The sequence below is a fragment of the Branchiostoma floridae genome, chromosome 2 (genome assembly GCF_000003815.2).
Source record: "Branchiostoma floridae strain S238N-H82 chromosome 2, Bfl_VNyyK, whole genome shotgun sequence".
Lineage (NCBI taxonomy): Eukaryota > Metazoa > Chordata > Leptocardii > Amphioxiformes > Branchiostomatidae > Branchiostoma > Branchiostoma floridae.
The window spans coordinates 6,326,557-6,338,775 of NC_049980.1; the positions used below are offsets into that span (position 1 = coordinate 6,326,557).

At 40.9% G+C, this 12,219-nt stretch overlaps 1 protein-coding gene across 1 annotated transcript in view; it reads left to right on the forward strand.

The window, feature by feature from the left end:
• Nucleotides 1-5,827: 5,827 nt before the first annotated feature.
• Nucleotides 5,828-12,219, forward strand: part of LOC118432043 (microtubule-associated protein 1B-like) — a 57,062-nt gene continuing 50,670 nt past the window's right edge. Inside the window, exon 1 of the mRNA XM_035843549.1 lies at nucleotides 5,828-5,907. The gene's annotated coding sequence lies outside the window, so the exon portion shown is untranslated. The remainder of the gene's footprint in view (nucleotides 5,908-12,219) is intronic.

Sequence of the window (12,219 nt, forward strand, 5' to 3'; positions counted from 1 at the left end):
CGGAGGGGGTTCTTTTTTTTAAAATTCATCCTCGGACTGGTGAAGTCTTCAAGTGGGGTGTATTTTTGGACAGGTCTATTTTGCAGTTTTACAGAAGGTGTGCTGGAAGAGTCTATTCTCGCACGGAGGGGGGATTTTTTTAAATTCATATTTTGGACTTTGGTGACTTCTAGTTTGTCAAAGTCTTTCAGCAGGGTTATTTTGGACTGGTCTAATTTGCAATTTTAAATGGGTGTGCTGGAAGAGTCCATTCTTGCATGGAGGGGGGATTTTTTAAAAATCTATTGGCTTTTTTTTAAATCCATTTTTGGGACTTCAGTGATTATGTCAAAGTCCTATTTTAGCGGATGTATTTTTGGACTGCTCTACTTTACATGGAAGAATCCATTTTTTGCACACGGAAGGGGGATTTTTTCAAATTCAGTTTGGACGGGTGGTGATGATTCAAAATTCAATTTTTAGTGGAAGTGTTTTTAGACTGGTCTATTATACCTTTTCATGCACTGGGACCTTTTTTGCTGAATTCAATTTTGGATTTGGTTTCTTATTCAAAAGGCCAAGGTTTCAGTGGGAGTATTTCTGGACTGGTCTATTGTGCAAATTCACATAGGGTGCACTGGAGTCCATTCTTGAAGTTGAACGGGGGAATTTTGTAAGATTCATTTTTGGGTTAAACCGCCATTAGTAAAAGTGATTTTTCAAATGGGTGATTTTGAAATAGTCTATTGTTGCATGGGGAGGGAGATGGCTGAAATATGCTGTATTTGCTCTCAAGCAAATGTCGGCCTTTCTAGTTTATTCAATAGATTAATGAAATCTATGTGAAATGCGGCTTGTTGATTCTGTTTTTTAATAGTGAGGGCCCTTCTACAAGCTTCCCGTCTTATACAAGAATTTAAAACTGCCCATGCAATGAGAAAATTACCATTGGTTTGATTTGAACACTTGGGTCACATTTCAAGTTTTCAATTTTGCCCGCTCCTTCTCCAATTATTTATGGCGTTGTTATGTACCATTTCAAAAAAGATCAATGAATAACAGGTTAATGAACTTTCGCCTGGATTATATAGGCCATGGCGTGAGAGTAAAGGTGATAAAATCTTATTATGGCATCTCAGCGAGAGATATAAAAACCTATTACCCTATTGATCCTATGATTTATAGTTTGTATTCTGAATATAAAATTGCCGATGCCATCAACGGTATTCTCGAGAACTTTTTTCCCATCAAAATCACATTATTTTTTCACTTGCTTTGTTCATTGTCTGACTCGAGCTCAAAGGCATATATTCACATGCACCGATATACATATATAAAAGAAATGAACGGCAGTATTCACAACTATCATAGACTACGTACTGCATTCGAAAGCATTCATCTGATTATAAAGCATGCATTGTATATCTTCGACATACGGGGCAAACGCCCCATCGTATGAATCGTTCGTATGATTCGGATAACGAGTTTTCAATATGTTGATGTATATATTAATCTAAATAAGGGATGTCCCTGTAGCTCAATCGGTAGTAGCAGGACATTTGAAGTTCCTGGTCATTTCTGAGTTGGTAACTCCGCTTCAAATTCTGAGAGGCATCTTGGTTGGGGCTGCACTAGTCTTTCGGAAGGGACGTAAAATGGTGGTGGAAGGGCTACCAACCTCTCTGTGCAAACCCAGTTAAAGACTGAAATATGCGCAATTATCTTTAAAAAGGGGAAATAATGATCTGTGAAACCCTTGTAAAATGTATTTTCTCGCTACTTAACATGTAATTATCGGCTGTATTTAACACTGGAAATAAAGGTGTTTGAATATAACCTACGTGCCACTAGGAACTACGGGGGTCTGAACAATCACAATAAGATCAATAAGATAAAAATCAATAAAATCTCACCTGAAATATTCAGGCCATGACGTGACATGAATCGCAATAAAATATGATCTATGCCCGAGAGAAAACAGCCTATTATCGTATCAGAAATCGATATTATGATTTAAAGTCTATATCTTAGACAAAAATCAAGACAGATTGCAGACCAAGTTAATGGTGCCCGCGAGAGCCGTTACTGATTAAACTTACATTCAACATTTATCTAGTTTGAAATTGATATGATAGATTTAAATATTGTACACAAAAAGCCACTACTGTATTCAATTTGTCAAAGGCTTCATCATGATATATTGTCTTAATAATGAGTTACATTTATTCATTTTCATATTAATATTAATCAGGTGTTAAGTCTTAGTGCCTGGTGGCACTAGAGCAGCAAGTTTTTTTTGCTGTTTCAGTAGCAGGGTATATTCTAAGTTACAGTGAGGTATAGTTAGCGATTCCCCTTTAACGTGCTTGAGGCATCTTCTGAAACAAGGAACCCTGATTTTCCGAAAGACGAGTGCAACCCCAACCAATATGCCCTACCGGTATTTCCCAGTTTCCTACTGGAACCGGAATTGGAACCAGGAGCACAACTGTGAGACTGCTACCAGTTGAGCTACAGTGGGATTGAAAATGACACCAGACGTACACTCAACGTACGAGGGGAGATCAATAAGTCATCAGCCTCACCCAGAAATAATAAGCACAACTCAGATTTCGAAGCATAGATGTCAAGTATAATGTCTTATATTAATGTGTACCAAAATTCAAATCATTTTGAACATCAATTTGCAGGCGACACCCAGTAACGTAAGGTAAGGGAGAACTTCCGAGAAGGAAAAAAACGTGGATAATTGACCTGCGACCTGATCAGTGTGCGCGTCAACTTGCGCTGCTGGAAGTCAGACAGTCACTTCTTTCTGCTTGAAATCGGAAGACAATCATTATCAAACATTTTGACAATGTCTTACTTTAATAACAAAGGATTTACAGCATGTGCAACTCGACCCACACATGTCTGATCACAATTCATCCTTGTTTTTCTCGCCACTTACCTTCTAATTTGCAAGAAAACAAATGCCGGGAAAGTAATGACTGCAATGATTTGAAATTTGGAAGATATTGACAAAACGCTTCATACTATGAATTTGTGGCTCAAAATTTGAGTTATGCTTATTATTTCTGGCCGAGGCCAAGGACTTATTGATCACCCCTCTTACTACCACTTCAAACCTAGTGACATCTCTCAAGGTCACTTTACGCGTACAAAAAGGACCCAAAACGCACAAAGTGCATCAGGAAAATTGAGTATCAAGGTGTCCAAATCCAACCGTCAGGCAGTGTTCACCAAAGTGCGCAGACATCGATTTTCGGACTCAGGTGGATTTTACCCGGCAATATTTGTTAGAGGGTTTAGTTCTCTGTGAGTCGGCACGTGATTATCGAACATGTGTGTGCCCCGCGACAGTCTACCACCGCCTGACGTGCGACAGTGCACACGTACTCCTAGCCTGGTTACCAAACCCCAGCCCGATCTCAAGTATCTATCGTGCAGGGGTCTGGCCGGATCGGATAGGCCGGCTTCTCAATTTTGCCCCTTATAGTGGGCAAAAAACTCCACCAATAGAACAGCAGCAGGATCAGCAGGAGGTAATTACACCCCTACCATGATTGGTTAAAGACCCCCAACTGTATTTTTTGAATCCATAACAGTGGCCACCAAGTACCTGATTCGCTACTGTGATAGCCTGCTGACCAACTGTGGTGTGTTGTAGCTGGCTATCTGTGGTGTGAGTGGTCATAAATCCTAGGTTCTCCTCCCTCTGATCAAGGGCCCTCGAGAACATTTCTACAGCCATCCTGCCAGACCCCAACACGAAAGATATTTTTGAGGTTGGGGTATGGTATCCAGGCTAACGTACTCCGGACACGTGCACATGCATATCAATGTGCACTGTTCGAAATAAGTTCGTCTGCGATGGCTTGACACATCCCTTTTTCTTTCCTTCTTCTCTTGTATGTACTTTGAAATGATGTAAAAAAAGATGAAAACAGTGAAAAAACGTCTTGTCTCTCTTGTCTTTCTTTCCTTTTTTAAATGTTTGTTATATCCCCATTAAAAACGGGTACAAATGTAGATGAAAGATATTGTATGCTTTATCCGTACGCCAAGTAAAGCTCTTACCAACAAGATTTCCAAAAGTCCTCTGATCCTCTTGAATTCATATGACCCAAAGCCTATGTCACGTGACGATTTCGTTCAGATCACGTGACAAAGACTCCCGGTCATTCCAACTTGATGAAGAATCGCAAATTTAAAAGAAACAAGATAACAAAATTTAGCAAACCCACCCACAAACAGACGCAGAAAACTTAAACCTTACAGATTGTACGTGCAGATCTAATTTTATGGACAGCCGAAAACTCATTTCACTTGGCCAATGTCGGTCCCGTTGGGCTGGTTCGATTTCGTACGTCGACGTCTTGTAACTCCTATACGCCTTTCTCCATGAAACCCCTGTTGGCTACTTCCTGACTCCTGAACTTCTGCAAAACCATCTGTCATAAGGCTGCACTGGCTTAATTTTATGGATGACATCCGCGCGCGCATTTATTTTCGCCTGTTCTGAAAAAAAAACTGTGGCCACATGTTACACAATAGCACTGAAACCCTGGTCAGGAATCAAAATTTCATGCTTGCCAGAGGATCTGGTCTCCAGGGTAAAGGGATCACTTGGTCAGGACATGGGGCCGGTTCAGTTTAGTTTAGTTTAGTGCAAAACGGGGTCCTTCTGATCTTTTGCATAAATTATGATGATGAGCTGGAATTAGCAACACATTAACATCTCAAAATATTCCTCTTACATTGACGAAGCAATGTATGTACAATGATTACCGATAAGAATTGGAACTGAGATTCTATGAACAAAACATTTTGGGGTCCTTTTGGACCCCACTTGGTCATTTTAGTCGGGTGCTTGAGGGTTAAACAAGAATGGTAATATCAGCATAATAGATCTAAAAATAGCGACGATTGTCTCTTACAGTCTAACTGGAGGTGAGCATAAGACAAACCAAGCTTGGGAAAGAAGGGCCGGTCTGGATCTTTAGTCCTGTAGTTTAGCAGCATATTTTGCTGGATTATTTTTTCGCCAGGACGCATTAGTTTTGGAGTGTCCAGGGGATGCCACCCATAAAATTAAGCCGGTGTGGCCTAACGGGGTTAACCGTTGACACAAAGTCAGTTATTCGGAGTGATCGGCCCCTTGAACCGAATGAAATTCCCATTCAGACCACGATCGCTCGGCACGAAAGTTGACCAAAGATAGCACCGTATCAAATCCCCTTCGCTCACCTCCGTAAAAAGGTGGGTGCCCCGCGCATACCTGATCCCAGCTCTCGTGTGTCAGCGAAATACGGGGCTGCAAAAAATCGATGGATTCGATTTCGGTTCGGCAATTTCTCGTGCTGTACCGGTCGGGGACAGTCCATTCATTTTGTTGTTAATGTAAAATATGGAGCATGCAAGAAAGTATACCGGCGAGTTTAGTTTTGGAAAAGCCGAAAGGCAATGAAAAAATTAACGTTAAACAACCCAGTGCAGAAGGCAAAGTTATCAGTGGTAGTTGAAAGACCATGCTTTTATATAGTATACATGCTAGGATGTGGGGGAAGTCTAGTTTCCTCCAATTAGCTACTTCTGTGCCTTCCTGAAATCGAATGAAATGTTTTCAGAAAAAAAAGATAATCCAAGAAAAGGCTCTTTTCAGTTGAATACAAACACGTTGCTTGAAACAGCAACCTACGATTCGACATAAAGAGAAACCCGAAAAAAGTAACATTTACCGCACACAAAGACAATGTTTGAAACGTCCCTATGTTAGCTTAAAGCCCCAGCACACTGGGGACTTAGCTATCCGGTCGGTGGTAGTCGGACGCTCTGCGCAGTTTGTAGCTAAACGCGTCGCGCAGACGGACCGTCAGCTAACAGTTGCTGGTCTGTACTCGCTGTGGTGAAGGACCACAAATCCAGGTACGTCTTTCTGCCGAAATGTAACTTATGCATTGTATTTTGTGTACTATTTCACCAAATTACATTGCTGGGAGCCCTTTAGTACTTTTCAAAATCAGTGTGAACAAACGGTCGGCTAGCTCACAGTTGCTAGTCTGTAACTCGCTGTATGTAGTGAGAAGCCACAAACCCAGCAACGTCATTCTGCCAAAAGATAACTTCTACATTCTATTTTGCGTATTTCCTTCATCGCTTTAGGTACCTAATTAAGTGAGAAAAACGACCACATTTACACTTTTATAAGTGTCCACATTGTAATAGCCACCGGCTAGTTGGGTAATGCTAGATGTATGTCTTTCAACGCAAAATGGTCAGCACCATCCGTTCGTTTGTACTTGCTCGTATGCAATTTCACTCGCAATGATGAGAAATGGTTAAGTGTACTTTAAATCAGTTAGAGATTGGTAACATTCATCTTTATCCGTGGGGTAACCCATATCTTTTGTTTTGAAAACAGGATATTCAGGCATATAAAGTCGACGGACAGTGATCTCAAACTGTAATATTTAAAGAAAATACATCAGTGATGACATTTATTGCAATTTGAAACCAAGCGTCCGTTGACTTGATATCCCTAGATCTAGATACCATGTTTTTAACAGAATAATGTATATAGATTGCTCCTCGGATAAAGGTGAACTACCTTTAAATTCTTTTGATGAATTAGTGTGCCGAAACGTTCGGAGCAATCCATCCACGTACAATGTATGGTTGTACCCGGCAGTGGCGTCGGACTACAAAGCCGGGTATTTCTCTCCCCATAGAGATAACGTTGTATCTTTCGCACCTATGGTACTTTATGGAAAGAGATGGCGAGATCTTTTGTAGTGAACGTTTTGATGGACTACACCGACAGCAGGAATAGGTTTGGCAATACTTTATGGACGTCCTAAACAATGCATTCCTGTATATCAAGATCATGGTGCTCCTACGGTATAGCTCAAAATAAGATAGACCAAGATAAAAAGTGCAACTCTCATAATACCGCCTGGAGCCTAAGATCACACCATTAAGATAAAGCTTTGCGAGAATGTCTCATACAAATGTATGACTGAAGTGTGAATACCTTTGGGATTACTAGAGGCTGCGCAAGTATGTCTTTACATTTCACCGTTTTTTTTTAAGTCTCAGATTCATGAGAGCTGATGATGTACCTGTCATCTTGTTTCTGATAACGTGAATATACATGTAGTTACAGATATGACTGACGTTAATGGTTTATCTTAATGATTTCAAAATCCCAGCTTCAGCATTTCCAAACCTAGAGTGAGACACTATGAAAATGTAGGTTAAGTTTTGCTGGGTAGATGTGTATTTCCGGCGCTCTATCTCCAGAAGATTTTTGGGTAGATGTTTTTGACCTGGCGATTAGGTTTGATTTTGGGCTTCCTGGTGGCCGAATTTGGTACTGCAGCAGGACTGTTTTAGCATCTTTGGTCCTGGATATGCTGTAGTTTTCGTGGCGGATAGCTTTAGTTAGATGTAAGGAAGAAGTTATGCAGGTATGGGTCCCCTAGCAGCTTGATATGGATTGTTTTCAACTGGTCAACGTTGTACGCACGTAGCTTGGTCGCTAAGTGTGAAAAACGAAACCCTAGTGCCCCATTTTCCCACCATGTATCTCCATTTTACTAGACTGTGATCGCGCTGTAATCTTGCTGAGACCTATTTGTGTTATGCTAGGGTCACATATCTAAACCTAGGTCCGGCCGGGCAGTTATTAGGAAACGAAAAATAGGAAATGTATATCTAGAATTAAGGAGGAATCGTGCCCATTACTCTCCTTTTTACGTTTTGTGCATTTTGATGTCTTTTAAATCATATTTTTCGTTTTTCCGAAAGCTGCCCGGCCGGGCCCCAGTTTGCAAATGTGACTTAGGCATAACCCTTGCTTTCATGATTCAAAATGTACAAGGATATGTCTAAAAAGACAACAATACACACATAACGTACAAAGATTTCTATCTCTTTAAGAATCTATGAAATTCGTTAAACGCCCAGTCAAATTCCAGGTCGCAGCGAAGTAGCCACCCTAGTGGAAATGTTGCAATTTACCCGTTGGCTGCAATCAAGCTACTATCATAGTCATAGATCATCATTATATCCAATCCCCTATTAGACCGGATAGGCATTTAGGAGGATCCATGCAAGATTGGCATTTCTAAAAAGCGTAGGTAAACCTTTGTTGGGAACGTTCACAGATATGATTCTTGTAAGAATTTTGCGGATTCCATTGAGAGGAAAAATGTTGAATGAAGACCGTTATTGCACATTTTTAGCCACACCGGGCTAAGTACAGGTCACAAAAAAGACATGATAAAAAGATACAGTTCACAGATACAAAATAAGACTATTGCTGGATAAATTCAAGTTCTCCTCGTTTTTCTGTTATAGTGGAGATAAAAGAGCAGATATTTTTTATGATCGATGGTTTGTCTAGTTGCATTAGGAATATGAATTTTTGTACAGAACTTAGGTGTATGAAATAAGAAAATTGGTTTTGTATAACCTTATACAGTTCATTTCTCTATACGCTATACAATCTACACTCTACTACAAAATGACATTCGTCCTCTATTCTATCTATGTTAATATTTATCTCACGTATCATGGACAAAATATAGGGGCAAACATCCGATTCGAAATCATAAACCATATCAGGAAATTATATGTTTTGGTCAATAATATCCTTTCACGTTCTTTATGGTGTGTAAATTATATGAGGAACATCCGATTCCGAGTATCGAACTGAATCATGTAAATTATACACGAAGGTCGATAAAGAGCGTCTCACATAGGCAAGGGCACCGAAGTATCCTTGAATACGAGCATCAAGGTCAAATTCATGACACCATATTTCACTTCACGCATGCGTGGAGAAAGTCATAAAGTACAAATCATCACGACTTCAGGTCAAGGAGTTTGGAATTCAGTAAAAATGCTACATTTTAAAGCTTTTTAACCTTCAATGCAGACAAGAAAATCCTATAAAAGCTCCCTTCTTCCTTTAAATCTGCATTTTCCGTGGTCTGACGCCGGGTGAAAATGTCCCGGTCATCAGCAAAATGGCTCTCTTGAGGGCCCGGCTGTTAGTAGTCTAGCAAGTACCAGACTGCATAGGTTGCTCGGGAAACACAAGTAGTAGAATTCGGTCAAATAGAATAACATTCCTTAGGAGTTAGCCAGCCACAGAGTACAATTCACAGACTAGGGATGGGTAAATGGTACCCTCACTTAGTCTCTACCAGACTGACTTCGCTGGCTATCATAGGGAGGATAATTTTCCAAGGCAGTTTTGCTACCAGAGGAGTCGGCCGGACGATTGAGAGGAAACATGAATCTTAGCGTGGACTAACTCCTCTGGCCAATTTCCAGATTTTTTTTGCCGAATTCTACGGTCCATGTACTACCTTAGGAAGGCCTGTTAGAGGCCAGGACCTTGGCTAACTATTCAGCCCGAATTTTCCCATCCATAACCCCATTAATAGGAAGGCCTGGTGGAGGCTAGAACGGTGGCGTCGGCCTGTCCGGGGCACTGTTTAATTCATGTCCCCCAGGGGGGATATCGGGCGGAGAAACGTGCGCGGGGTGCACCTAATAGGATGATCGATCGGCCCGATAAGCAGAGGCACAATTGTTCGGTCTCGGGCCGATGAAAAAAAGGGTTATGTTTCTGGTTACGTTTGTTGTGAGTCGTCGTACGATTTTTACAGAATCAAGGGATACATACAGTACAGATTTTTTGTGTGACATGTGACAAGACAGGGGAATTTAAAATTCATCTAAATTTTTGTATCACATATTTACGACTATCCAAAGCACTTCTTTTAGTTGAAGAACGTTGTACGATGACCACCCGAGGAATGCGATGACAGCGTCCTTATCCCGACATATCCTAAAAAACTTGTTGACCATTGCTTCTTTGGAAGGTCGATTGCTGGCAGGGAACATAGAATTTTCGATCTGATATCTTGGTGAACAAAACGGTGTAAGGTTGTTTCCCTACAAACTGGTTCTCACGAGTGCATTTGAACGTGTGATTAAAATATGATGCTGAAAACACCACTGTCTTGATGCATGTCAGTTTTAAGTTGTTCAATTGTATTCCTTGTATCACTTCGGGTTAAATCTAGAAAAATACAAAATTCCTAACGCTCGTTTACCTTTATCCGCGGGGTAACCAATATCCGTTAAAAAAGCAGGATATTTGGGGATATCAAATCGTTGGACGGTGGTTTCAAATTCTGAAATGTCAAAATTTTTCAGTTTGAAACCCCCGTCTGTCGACTTGATATCCCTAAACACCCTGTTCTTGAAAACAACGGATAAAGGTTACCCCTCGGATGAAGAAGGTGAACTATCCTTTCATACAATCAGAACTTTTAAAGGACGTAATCTGAAACGTAGCATTAATTTTCCTCGGCCCTATACACCATGAAGCGAATCAGACGGCTTGTCTTTCTGCCTCTTGAATTATGCAGATCTTCGGTGGGTAGTGCCGAAAATCTTGTTACAGGAATAGCAACACATAATTGTGCCTGCGGCGCGCGATGGGGGATAGGCTATAGGAGTAATTCACCAAATGACAGGAAATAGCCTGATTGTATTTGAGGGATCAATATCGGTATTTATGACAGGAAATGGTCTCGTTTAAAAGGGAAATCTTATGCACAATATTCTATATCATTAGCATGGGCCCAGTCCGGGGGTTTCTTTCACCACTGTTTTCTTTATACTTTAGAACTATGAAGAAAGCAGTTACTCAAGCAACTGGACATGATTTTAGAGGTTTCAGACTACCATCGGTGTCCTTCGTCAGTGACACTGGAGAGATCTTGTTGGAGAGAGTTTTATATTCTCTCATGTTCGAACCATCGGGGTTCGCGGTTTAGGATATCGGTAGGTTGGAGATTGAAAGAGTGTCCCTGGTTGTGTTTTTAGATGGTGGAAAATGGCAGAGTGATCGTTAGCCCTAGGTTTGCAATGTTTCTTACCTTCATCGACGTAGGAAGAAAGGCTTTCAATGGCAATGCCTTCAAGTACCAAATTCTCCAGCCAAGAATTGATGTGTTCAAAATACTAGTTCTTTCATAGAGCTATCACTGAGTGGAATTCGTTGCCATCACGTACAGTAGGCGCATCGTCACTAGATAGTCAGATGTGTAAAGGCTATAGGTATGACAGGTCGTTCAGTGTAATATAACCAGCTGCTATGTATACTTCGCCGCGCAACTTTCCTGCAAAAAAAGAGACTATGGTTCGGTGTACCATACTCTGTGTGTTCAGTGATTTGTAATATTTTTTATGCCAAACCTTTTTCCGCACGCTCGCACCAGTTTTTTTTTTTGTTTCCCAGAGGATGTCCTCCATATATTTGAATCAACATGATGGCCTAATGTTGTAAAACGTGTTTTCTTCGCACGCCTACAGTATTCTTTATCTGCCATTTTACATCCGCATCTTCTCAGCAGTACCTGAAGAAATGGCACTTCACTAGGTGATATCGTTTACTACCTGCGAGCGTGTAGTCTCTGGTTATCGCAGCAAAGCGTTCATCTGGCCGGGATCCAAGCCAGGCGCCGCCGCGGAGGAAAGTTATTGCCTACCCTCCAGCGGAATTTGCCGACTACAACTGCGAACTTTCCCCATAAATCTCCCAAGTTTGCACGGAGGTTATATGTGCCGCTCACGAAGTCCCGTACGCACGTATATATATCTCGCGCAGGGGTGAAAAATCGATATTTGAAACAGTGCCAAAAACAGCTAAGCTCTCCTCCCACTCTCGCTATACATAAAAACCCGGCACGGACCCCCAATTCCATGAGATGTAATAAAAAATGGCCTCTGCCGATTTTATCGGGACATTATCCAACGCTTTCTTAAAGTCTACCGTGAGCATTTAGCGAAATTTTCGATTGGCAGTAAAATGGTTGCTATTTGGAATAGCATAAAACGTAACTAGAAGAGAATTCTCTCTATGACGGCACGTACACACCAGACTTTATTGACAAAAGAACCAGACAATATATATATCTATAAGTACCGTTAGTGACATTTGATATCTTACGTGGTAGGGTTCATAAGGATATGAAACGTTTTCAAATCCAACTATTGGATACAGATTGATGAGGACAGAAACAAATTTATCACAGATATACAAATAGTTTAAAATAATCGATATAGATACAAGTCTTACCCTCTAGTGAGAAGGGGTAAAGAGGGCAAATACTAAAGGGTTAATGCCCCGGCCCGAGGTGTATATGGTGAGATAAT